The following is a 13,057-nucleotide window of genomic DNA, read 5'->3' as shown; positions in this document are numbered from 1 at the left end:
AAAATCCAGGCTGGTATAGAACGCACTATGGTCCTCCTGCCTCCTAACAGGGATTACCGGTATGTGCCATTGTGCCTGGCTCCATTTTTTTTTTCAACTCTTCTTTCCCCATTACAATCAAAGGACAAACAAACTCCTTAACAGAGTGGACAGAAAGACAAAATGTCACACTTGAATGCAAAAATATTCTATTTTTCATGCCCCTTTGATAGTGGCCATAGTTTTCCAGATGAGATCTCAATAATAAAACGAGTAAGCTGCTTTTCTGTCATCTCACCCATACGCTTGCCTGCCTTCTTTCTGGTCCTTCCATCAACTATCAAACTATCAAATGGTTGCCTTTGTGCTTTGTCTGAAAGAGACCTGGTTGCCCTCCACTCTTTCTTTCAAAGAATGCTTATTACTCCATATAATAGTATAGAACATATGGATGTAAGGTATAGACTTATGCATACACACACATGCTATTGCTTATGATTTCAGCAAGCTCACAGATTCCTAAACAAGCCTTGAGTAAAGACCAATTAGTTATTTTTGCTGCTCAACTTGGCTCCCAAAATACTGACTCCCAAGTTTTGAAAATCTTGTTTGTTTGAGACAGGGTTTCTCTGTGTAGGCTTAGCTCTACTGGTTTTTGCCCTGTAGATCAGCCTGGCCTCAGACTCAGAAATCTGCCTGCTTTCTGTCTCCAGAGTGCTGGGATTAAAGGTGAGCACCACCACCACCCAACTCACATTTTTAATTTTATGTATATGGGTGTTGTTTTGCTTGCACGTTCTTTAGAGGAGGATACCCATAAACTGCATCTTAGGAAGCTCTTTGGAAAGGTTTCAGATGGAGAGGATGGGAAAGAGATGCCCCTTGAGAGAGTCAGCATTTTAAAGACCCAGATGCAGGGGAAGCCACGGCGCTTTGAAGAACTTGTTGATTAGCTGGAGCTGGAATGGGGTGTGGATCCAGAGAAAACGGAGAGATCATCATCATGAAGCAAGGACTAGCATGGGGGTCTAGAACACTGCGCTGAGGATTTACCCATTATCTCCCATTATCTCAGTGGGATGTAGGGGCTCAGAAAGCTCTTTCACAACAGCCTGGGGTGCAGTGGAATTCACAGCAAATGTGGTGAATTCATCTCTATAAATCTACTTTATATTTAAAGACAATAATAATAAAATTATAAGTAACATATCTATGCCTATATATATGGGCATATCCTGATACCTATTTTTACCCATGTACATAATTTATATGTGTGGATGTGTGTTCACATATCACTCACAGAGTATTGAAAACAACATGTATAGTTTACAGCCCAGCTTACTGTAATGGCTGTAGTGTGTGTGTGCGCACACACGCAATGGCAGGATATTAAAAAGGAAAACAAGTTTTGGTAACAAAAAAAATAGGTGATGTTACGGACAGGTATTTAACTCCTGAGAATCTTAGCTGTCTTAGAAGTTTCAGGAACATGTGTTCAGTGACTTGTACAGATATTAAAGTAATGAGTAGATGTAAAAAGGTCACTGTGAGTTGGGTGGTAGTGACACACACCTTTCCCAATCCCAGCACTTGGGAGGCAGAAGCTGGCGGATCTCAAGGTGAGCTCAAGGTCAACCTGTTCTACTTGAGAAACCCTGTCTCAAAAAAAAAAAAAAACCAACCCAAACCAAATCAGAACTAAAAGGTCACTGTGAAGAGGATACGGAGGTGGGTTCTCAGCTAAGTTGCTTGCTGAGACTAGATACAGAAGGTTCACACAGGAAGATGGGCTGCTTAGCTTTGAGAGCCAAAACCAACACAGCTGTCGGAGGGAAAGAACAGTTTTTAGAAGTCTTTGGTGTGTGTTTACAGTAGAGAATACAACCCCATGTTGTATTATGTGGGACAACAAAGGTTAGATTCTCTCCCTGTGTTGGCTCAGGCCCTGTGAGAAACTTTTCTGATGAGATCAGGCATACAAGAGAGCTGCTGAAGGAAACGTCTGTGAGCAAAAAGGAAAAGGAAACCACAGCAAAGGAGGTTTCAAGATGCAAGTCTAACATTTGTAGCGAAGCGAGACAAGGAAGCAGATCTGCACAGGAGGGGGCATCCTGGCTGTCAACACGGACAAGCATCCTTCATCCAGAGGACCAATCCAGAGTCAAGGCATAACTGGAAGAATCCTGTGCTTTACAGGAATGGGCTGAATTAGAGTCCTCAGTACCCTGCTAGTCCTTGTTGGAAGAGTCCAGGGGAAGCACAGCCTTGAAACAGATACTCTGAGAGACAAAACAGGGGCAGCAACTGCTGCGGTAGTCAAGTCTGCTCACTTTCATAACCATTGAACCACAATCGCATAGTATGGCACTGATCAGTTCCGAGGGCTACAAAGCTCCTCTGGGTTATTCAGGGACCCAGGCTGCCTGCATCTATGGCTCTGCTCTTTTCTGGAGTCCTCCATTCTTTCCATGTAGCTGGCAGATGAGGAAAGAGCATGGATGTTATAGGGGTGTTTTCATGAATTTCACTCAGACTTCATTCATGTGATTATGTTTATATTCCATTGGCCAGGACCTAGCAGTCGGATAACCCCATCTAATCACAGGAAACCTCGAGAATACACAGAAGCTACACAGAAAACCATCTGTATGATGCAGATGAGGCTAAGGAAAATTCCCATTGTCGGGTATGAATTACTTACTGGGTAGGTACTCTACAGTCTGCCAACACAGAAAACAGAGAAGCAGACGATGACCTAAGGAACTTTAGCAGTCCTGAACATGGTAAACACAGACCCAAACATAGCAAACATGGTGCCGACAGGTTTGCCTTTTACCTTTCTCCCCTTTGCAACTTGTTAGATTGCATTCCTAAAGCTAGCCTCTCAGTCTATTCCCTTATTTGGCCACTGACTCATTCCTGAGGCTAATCACCAAGGTCCAGCTATCAAAGTATTAAAGTTCAGCCATCAAAAACACCCTTTTGGCTACCCCAACTGACCAGTTCATTCAAAACTAACCAACCCATCCTAATACGGGGTTTCCTTTCTTCTCTCTATAAACTACCATTTGCCTATGGAGCATGCCTGCTTACTCTCTATCCAGAGGCAGTCCTTTGTTCCTGACTGGGCAAATATCTCTTCACCCTCTTCCTTGTTTTCTTTCCCTTCTCCCTCATTCTCTATCTTCTGTCTTTGTCTCTTTTTCCCTGCCCTTTGTCCCTCTGGAATAAATAAAACTCCTCTGTGCTGAGAACTTGGTCTTGGTGGTGTCCTTAGGCCATTCTTCCTTTCATGAGTATTGTTGAGTGAGACAAAGAAGTCAGCTGGACATTTAAGCCCAGAGCTCAGGCAGGGGATCTGGTTGGCTATAGCCCAGATGTTGTTTGAAACCGTGAATTGCCCCAATGAAAGACTAAGAATGCAGTGCCAGGAACATCAAAATGTAAGGAACCGTATGGATCAGCGTAGATTTCATTCTCTTGGTTAGGAATCTGTAACACACTGAAAAGATTGGATAGACTTGTAGCCAGATGTCCAAGGTTCTGACTTAGATTCTGGCAATTAGACACTCTCTTGCAGCTCCCATTTCGGGGATGTATAAGTGGGGGAGAGAGAAGACAGTAAGGGCAGGGTGAAATCTCTGGGCCGATAAGCACCACAATTTCAGGTTTGAAGGTAATACCTTCACCACCCATGTTGGACTGGACGGAACCAAAAGGCAAAGCCGCCTTAAGCCTAGCCATGCCACTTAGCATTTTAAGAAGTAGTCCTGTGCAGAAAAGAATTACAGATATGCAATAAGCACAGATTCAGATAAAAAGACCTCTAAATGGGTCACGGTGTTTGGTAAATGTGTGTAGGCTTGGGAGAGAGAGGAAAAAGAGTATAGACAGTTATAATATAAAAGAGTACAGAGAGTCATAGATTAAAGGAGTAAAGATAATAAAATAAATATTAAACTTGTAGAAAAAGGAATAGAGTAAGAAAAACTCCATTGACAAGTTAGTTCTGAGACCGGCCTTGTCCTGGAACTCAGTCTAGAGTCTATTCCTTTTCTCCCTGACCTCACAGAACAGTGATACACTTGGCACTAGCTCTATCTGTATAAACCGGCTCTTAGCATTTGAAACTTGACTGATATAATTAGAGAAATTAAAGTCTTTAAAAGGAGCCGAGGGGAACCCGGAGAAGCATTCGCAAAACCAAGAGAGATTGCTGAAACCCAGGCAAGGGAGGTTTTCAATCCATAGTCACTCATGAATCACTGCAGAGACGTCAAGACAAACAGGGTGGAGAAATAAAGATGAAGCTAGGGCGTTACAGGCTGCCTTGACGGGGCGGTGCCAAAGGTGGAGTAGAGGCGAAGCCTTATCTCAGGAGGTATGGGGGCCTCTTCCACTTGACTTGCACTTGACCGAAGAATCATATGCCGACGACATAATTTAGGAGGCACAATAAGATGGTTCTGCTGCTTTTTAGTGCTCCTGACACGCATCGTGACAGTCTAACCCGAATGTAGGAATTCGATTGGTTGAAAGCAGCTCTCCCTCTACCTATACCAGTTGTGAGTTTACATCTGTGAAACAGAAAGAAGACGGATGCCTTGGATGTTGGTGCGGGAGAACAATTCTCTATCTGTCAATTATGTTTTAAATAAACGCTGATTGGTCAGTAGCTAGGTAGGAAGTATAGGTGGGAAAACCAGACAGGAAGTAGAGGCGGGGCAATAAGAACAGGAGTTTGTATTTGGCCCAGCCAGACTTTCATATTGATGTCGGTGACAGCTGAGGGAGGACCTTGGGCAAGTTGCACACAGGAAGCTTTCTTCTCTGGACAGCAGCCTTGATCATGTTTTCCTTACTGAATGGCTGTGATATATTTCTCTGCAGTGTGTGAGGCGGGCAGCACGGAGACCAGCTTGTAAAAAGTACTCAGCGAGTTCTGTAAGTGGTTCAGAACACCTTGGGGAGAGCCTCCTCATTACCTCTCTCTTCACAGGGACTCTGGCCAAATGGGAGGATGCTCAGGAAAGCCAACAGCAAAGCCTATTATTAGGATGAAAACATGCCATGGGGTAGGCCACACCTTAAATGAGAAATTCCCTGAGCACCTTAGTGATTGGGCATTGCTACAGAGTTGGTACAGAGGTCAAGGGTCAGCAGGAAGAAGGGGGAGACGAAGATAAATTAAAAACTTTCATGCTGTTTTTTTTTTCTCTTGCCACAATAGGAAATGCTGCCTTCAGAGGACAGGTGTTTAATCTAACCCTGTTGAAAAAGGAAGAGGCTGTCTGTTGTGGTGGGGCTGGGTATAGATATTGGAGAGTTGAGGGAACAGATGGTTTATTGCTTCAAATGAAGTAAAAGACTCATTTATCAAAATCTCCAGCGTGTCTGCTTTCGATCACAAACTCCCCTCTTCTTGCCCATGGAGCTTTGAATGTTTGCAGGAAACACGGACAAAGTCTGTGCTAATCAATAAACCAAAATAGTTAATTTGGGAAGCAACGGCCTGCCTCTTTCCCTGCCTAGCACAGGCCTGCCTTTGGCCCCTCATTGCCACACAGGTAGAATTAATCTCTGTTTTCTTCTGCTCTCCCCCTTTCTATTTATCCCCTCAGGAACACAGGGATCACAGTACCTGCTGAGAGCCAAAGAAGGTACCCTGCAGGAGTTCCCACCCCACTCCACCCACTCTCTTTACTGTGTCTTTGTTCCTGTTCCAGACTATCCCCAAGGGAAGGTTTCTCCCCGGCCGCAGGTTGTCTGATCTTTTCAATTAGTGTTCTAATCAGCACTTTTCCATGTGCCTCGGTACCTCATTCTAAGACGTGAGTATTTAAAGCCTGTCTGAGTTGAATATCAGGCTGCCTTCCTCAGCTGGTGGTTCTCCTAGCAGGCCTATGCTTTCATCACCAGGCTGGTATGGGGATGCGGGGATACGCAGGGGGTAGGCAGAGAGGGGGTGTGTGAGCAGAAGCAGTATGGCCAGCTCTGCCACCTGATGGAGTCTTGTTGGCTGAGTCAGTCTCAGAGGGACAGTCTCGGTGCTGGCCCAGGGGAGACTTAATAAATCTTCTGACCTCAGAAGTTATAATTTCCCTTGACAGGCCTACTATTACAAATCCTCAACCCGACTGTCACAGCCCAAGCCCAGGTGTTTTGATGAAGGAGGATGTACGTTCCTACCATAGAAAATGACAGGAGTAATTGGCTTGCTGTGACATTCTGCAGAATGGATGACATGGACACTTTGTATTGACTTATTCCCACAAAACCCTCTCGTAACCCCTGCAAGCCACCAAATTATACTGATATTGTGGCTGCCTTTTGCATAGGCTGAACTCAGGTATGTGTGTGTGTACACATGTATTTATGTTTATATGTATATTCGTGTACATGTGTGAACAGTTGTCAATGCAACCACGGCTGTGGTGGCCTAGAACTGACATTGGGTCTTCCTCGATGGCTCTCTATTTGAGGTACTGAGGTAAAGTCTCTCTCTGAACCTGGAGGTCGACACTGTGGCTCATCTGGCTGGTTAGCTTGCTCTAGCTAGTTTGCTCCAGGATTGCGTCTCTACATACGGAACTATCCCTCCAGCTGCCGTGCTCAGAGGTAGAGATTGTTTGTATACAATTCAACTCAATGAGTGTATACATTCATTCTGTATCTATCCTATGCCCAACACCGTGGACATGAAGCATGAAATAAAATATTGAGTCTGATCAGGCGGTGGTAGCCCACATCTTTAAACCCAGCACACTTGAGACAGAGGCAGGTGGGTCTCTGTGAGTCTGAGGCCATCCTGGTTCACAAAGCAAGTTCCAGGACAACCAGGGCTACACACAGAGAATCCCTGTCTTGGGGGAAAACCCTGGAGTCAGCTTTGAATAGAGTTGTAGTAAGAAGAACTTTTTCACTTGTCTGTTTTGGTAATGAAGACTCAAGACGAGCAGACAAAGTGCTGTTAGCTCTTCTTCCCTCTGCTCTGGACTCTCCAGAGACCATACGTCATACTTGTTTGGGGGAGAGAAAAGCTGTTTCCTAAGACTTCTCCTTTCCTTAGAAGGACTATACCTCCTCATCATTATCATTTCTCTCATTATCAAGTTCAAACTTAGCTGGTTCTATTGTTCTTTATCTCCCATTCCTGTGTGGATACGGCTTTTTCAGCCCGCGTTCATGCACTTAGTCTTCACCTGACTTAACAAATACTCCGTGACAGGATCTCCAGGGCAAGCCTAAGAGCATGCAATACCTTCTTGGTCTTTGACTGCAAGGAGTTGGCTTTGTGATTGAAGTAACATGCTTCAGCAGGTGCTACTTCCTCCTCACCACGGTCAACTGTAGTGGAAGAGTGGCTCTCTGTTCGTGTCTCCATGCCTCTCATCCCTCAGAGCTGTTCTGAAACAGCCCTCACAGAAGTCAGTGGTTGCTTCCCAGCTGCCGGAATGTCAGGCCCCCTGGCCCTCATCCCTTTCACTGCATTTCACACCTCAGTCAACCCTTGCCATTCATGGGGACAGATGCTGGTTCCTGTTTCCATTTTCTGTTGTACCACTCACTAGCTAAGTGGCCTTGGTGAGTCACACAACCTCTGACACACAGTTTACCTTGACACTCTGTCAACTAGGGTGAAAATGTCTGTAGACCAGGCTTATTATGAGGGTGAAATGTGCTCTTGTTGATAATTCCTGAGCTATGATAGGTGCTAAGCAAACATTAGTCATCTTACTATGACTAACATGATGCAACCCTAGTTTCCTGCTTATTTCTTAAACAACTAAAGCTGGAATTTCATTGCTGGTTGTTTGTCTTCCAGGCCCTCTGATTTGTTGGCTTAAAGAAAATCTGATTTGAGCTGTGCAGTGATGGTGCATGCCTTTAATGCCAGGACTTGGGAGGCAGAGGCAGGTGGATCTCTGAGTTCGAAGCCAGCCCGGTCTACAGATCAAGTTCCAGGACAACTAGGGATACACAGTCTTGGGGGGAAAAAAACAAACCCCCCAAAAAAGAAAGGGAAATCCTATCTATCTATCATCTATTTATCTACCTACCTCTCTATATCTATCTATCTGTCTATCTATCTATCTATCTATCTATCTATCTATCTATCTATCTATCTATCTATCTTAGTGTCACTCAGGATCCCGTCCAAAATCTCTGGGAAATCGAGAATTTCCTCTTTGCAGAAGCTGCTCTTTGCCACCACCCACTCCATTCTTCATCACCAGTCCCAGCTGGTTCTACAGAACAGAGCTGAAATATGACCAAGGCCTGACGAACCCCAGGCTTCTGCCTTTCCAGACAAATAGTAATTGGTGCCAGAATGGACACAGGAGAGACCCCTACTGAGATGTCTGGAAGTAAAGGAAGCATTGTCTTTTTGTTTGTATGTGCTAAAATAAAAAAAAAAAAAGAAGTCGCTTGGCCACCTGGTTACCCTAAGCCTACACAACTCATGAACGGAGCTAAATGGAGGATGTGGAACCAGGGGTGTGAAAAGACATTACAGCATTTGGTGACATCCTTTGAGTCCCTCTACCCAGCCATATGCGTTCTGGCATTTAGCAGCAAAGAAGGTTTAACTGAAGTGGAAATACGCACTCTCTTGTCCATGTAGCAGGTGTTTATTGAGTATCTACTGTATGCTGAAGACATAGGGGCTGGAATGGTGGGCAGACCAATTCCCTGCCTTGGAAAAGCGGATGATTTAGTAAGAGAAAAATAAGAAATGCCAATACAGTATGGTTAAAACTACGGAAAAGAACTACAGCGCTCCACAAGCAGAGAAGACATTTGAAGAAGGCTCTCTCTCTCTCCTCTCTCTCTCTCTCTCTCTCTCTCCCTCCCTCTTTCTCTCTCTCTCTCTCTCTCTCTCTCTCTCTCTCTGTGTGTGTGTGTGTGTGTTTGTGTGTGCTTGCGTGCATGCGCACATGCACGTGCATGCATGAGTGTGGGTGTTCTACATGAAAACCAAAGCTACATAGCCAGGGAAAGATGAGAAGAGGGATGGAGAGCATTTCTTGCAATAGGAAAACGGTGAGTGAGGAATTCATGAAAACAGGAGTTGGGGGGCTGGAGAGATGGCTCAGAGGTTGGGAGCGCTGTTTGCTCTTCCAGAGGTCCTGGGTTCAATTTCCAGCAACCACAGCGTGGCTCACAACCATCTATGATGGGATCTGGTGCCCTCTTCTGGCATACAAACATACATGGAAGGAATGTTGTATACATAATAAATAAATAAATCTTTAAAAGAAAAAAAAACAGGAGTTGGGGCAACTGGGGAGGCAGCTCCCTCCTGCCACAGAGTGCTAGGGAGCTTCCGCAAGACTTTAGAGGAAAGCAAGAGTTCAACCAGGAAAGGACTTGCCAATGCCAGGGGTTCTCGTGGCAATTTGAAAGGCTTTCAAAACAGAGGCTAGTGTAGAGGTCACCTACTCCTGTGCTAATAAATGTGGAACCCACTCCCATACGTGCTGTTTCTAGACAGACGTCATCCTGACACAGAAAGCTGTACCTTAGCCTTCTGTTCCAAACTCCAAGGAGATGAGTCCATGAAGATACCATGGATCTCAGAAGAAACTCCCCCCTTCCTTTCTCCTCCCTCGCTCTGCCAGAGCTCCCAGATTCGGTAGCAGAATTGTCATCTTCCCAGTCTCTGGCTTCAAAGGCCTGAGTCATCTTTATTTCTTCCCTTCCTGCGTGATCCTCAGTTGTTGCCAAGTCACAGAAATTCTATTTCTAAGGTGTCTCCCACTTCTGTTTGAACTGAAGAGCTATTTTTTAACCCCCCAGAAAGGTTCAGCATTTGCCTTCTTCTTCTATCTGAAGTGGCTGTATGAACCACACCTGACTAAATGCACCTCCTTGCAGGGTTCTTAAGTTCCTCATGTCCATGTCTCTGTACGATCTCTCTCCATAAGCAGATGGAGAAGCTATCCAGTAAATGGCCACATACCCAATGATGGACTGCAGTTCCCATAATTCCATCATCTGAGTAAGATGCATCTTGCTGGGAGATTTGCTCTAGACTGAGTCTAGAGAACTGGCTCTTAACCTGTTGGTTACCACCTGTTTGTGTGTGTTGGGGGGTCACATATCAGATATCCTGCATATCAGATACTTACATTACAATTCATAACAGTAACAAACTTACAAAATTACACACAAAAAAATTTTGTGCTGGGGGGGGTCACCACAAGATGAAGGGCTATATTAGAGGGCCATAGCATTAGGAAGGTTGAGAACCACTGCCCTAGAGCTATCTCTGAATGTTTGACGATGTAAGTAGGCATGCCAGGAAGACTTGCTGGCAAGGGATTGTGGGTAATCTCTGGCGTTGAAGACAGCCTCCAGCTAATAATCAGTCTCAAGTCAAAGACTCAGTTCTATAACTTAAAAAAAAAATAAATTCTGCTAGCAACCTTAGAAGTAAACTTGGTTCCTGCTGAGCCTCCAGATGGAAAACAGTATTGGCCAACTTGATTCTAGCGTTGCAGAGAAGCCAGTGCAAGTCTGTCTATACTCCTGGTTTTCTGAAACTATGATACTACAACACTGAGGCAACTTTTTTTTTGTGCAGCTGTATTGCAATGGCCTGTTTGCACCACGGGGCAGATTTTAACTGCATGTGTGCTGACCACTTCCCTCTATGCCCTGTTAGAACACTTGCTGTGTTTCAGATAAGGCCAGACCCTCTGTAGCTATGTATTCAAAATCTCCAGACTCAACTAACCACAGATTGAGAAAATAACCTCCACGCCCCAAGTCCCGGAAAGTTTCAAAAAAAGAATTTGAATTTGCTACATACTGAACCCTAGACAGTGTACCGCATGCGTGAAGTGACATGTTGACATCACCTTCTGTAGCCGCTTGTGGTTTACATGTCCTCTTTCTTTCTCTCCAGCACTTACTGTGTGTCTTACTTACTAGTCCTGTACTGTCTAGTTACACCTAGGATGACTGGCGATACTGAACAGGTACAGATGTCCATTTTGTAGCTATCCCCCAAACAACATAGTTCTATAGTTTGGTTTCCATTGTTGTGATAAACACCAATAATGAATAAGCCAGGAATAAGATTGACATCACAATTAAGTGCAGGAGTGAGAACTCGTGAGAGAAAAGGAGCCAGGCAGATATGTACCTCATGAGGACATTAATTGAATTTTGCTAAATTAAAGTATGATTATCTAGTCATTATGCACAAGATTTTAATGGATTTTTAAATGCTCTTATCCCAGAAGCATTCTGGGAAGTAAACAAAAAAATTAATTGCATTTTCCCCCAAGAAGTATACAGCTTGTGAGGGAAAGCAGTCATCTGGCTAAAATTATGGTAATGACAAGTGAAGACTATTTAATGAAATGTAGCCATAGGTTTCAGAACAAAGAAGTACGTCGGCAGTATATTTATGCGCAGTACATTAAAAGTCATGACTCAGATGACGTCAGAACAGAGAGTTCTTGCCTTGGCAAGATTGGATTTATCTGGCTTGGACTTTAGACTGATCCTTCGGTGATAGATACTCTGACTGGGCAAGCATGGGGAGTATCTCCATATCATGGGCCTACTTCCTGTGGATTTATTCAAGCATCAACCTAGACAGTAGGCATGTGCTATTCCTGGCAGAATACATGCTACCAGCAGCCTGGTTGGGACTCAGCCAAAAAAAGGAATCATCTGACAACCTTTGACACAGGATGCTCTCAATCAGTCAAGACGTCTACATTGCCCTGCTTTCTTTGCCAAGTTTTGAGTAAGAGAAAGGACGAAGAAACGGATGCCAGCAACTGTCATGAAATAAAAAGACAGGAGCTGGGAAGGCCATCACAAGGTGTAGTCGCTGTGTGAAGATGCTCAGGAAGCTTGAGAGAAGCAGAGCAAAGAGCTTGCAACCCTCCCAGTGGGTCCTATCATGTTGAATGTTTTACTAGTTAATAATTACTGAGTTAAACCACAGTACCACACTGTGCTTCCAATCTCTGCTTGTCAGCGCGCCAAAGGCTTCCAGCTACTCAGCAAGGACTGATTCAATGTGATCATATACTTTGTTATACTCTCCTCACCAGTCAAGATAAGTAGTGCAAATAGTCAAAGCACCAAATCAAGTTTCTTTTGTGATTTCATAAGGCGAGCATCTCCCATATTTGCACGATTCAGGTGTGTGAGTTGGAGGAAATCCTTGAAGGTAATGAAAGGGATAAAAGTGACGGAGATGATAAAGGGGATGGAAGAGTAGCCACTGTGGTGGAAATGAAACCCTCATTTCCACTCTAACGCAGTTGTTGCACCAGAGAAATTCTTTAACTTCTGAGTCTCAGCTTCTTCTCTGTAGAATAATGATGGGATTTCAAATGTCTCTTAGAATCTACTTTTAAAAAATATTTATGCCATATTAAAAACCTTCTGGTAATGAACAATGGTTGTGCACACCTTTAATCCCAGCACTTGGGAGTCAGAGGCACGCAGATCTCTGAGTTTGAGGTCAGCCTGGTCTATGGAGTAAGTTGCAGGACAGTCAGACCTACATAGAGAAATCCTGTCTTTAAAAAATTAAACCAAACCAACCAAACAAACAAAAACCCATTCTGTATGTTGAGAAAGTAGCTCAGTTGATAAAAATATTTCACTTTTAATCACAAGGACCCAAATTCAATCCCCAGAAACCACATAAAGAAAAGATGGGTGTTGGTACAATTTTGTGATCTCAGAGCTGGAGAGGTGGAGTCAGGCAGATTCTTGAGGCTCACTGGTTAGCCAGTCTAGCCTAATGGGTGAGTTTCATGACAATAAGAGACTCTCACAAAAAAAAAGGCATATGATACCTGAGAAACAACATTTAAGATTGTCCTGCAGCCTAAACAAACACACACACACACACATACATATGTACCAAACACACACACACACACACACACACACACCCTATATACACACAAATACTTGAGTAATACATTCACAGAACATTTTTTAAAATAAAATTCTGAATGCTTTTAAGTCTTGTGGTATCAGAAATTCACCTGAAATCCCAGCAGTTGGGAGGCAGAGGCAAAGTGGATCTCTGTGAGTT

The sequence above is a fragment of the Microtus pennsylvanicus genome, chromosome 7 (assembly GCF_037038515.1).
Source record: "Microtus pennsylvanicus isolate mMicPen1 chromosome 7, mMicPen1.hap1, whole genome shotgun sequence".
Lineage (NCBI taxonomy): Eukaryota > Metazoa > Chordata > Mammalia > Rodentia > Cricetidae > Microtus > Microtus pennsylvanicus.
The sequence above is the reverse complement of the archived record's forward strand: the minus strand, read 5'-3'. Positions refer to the sequence as shown.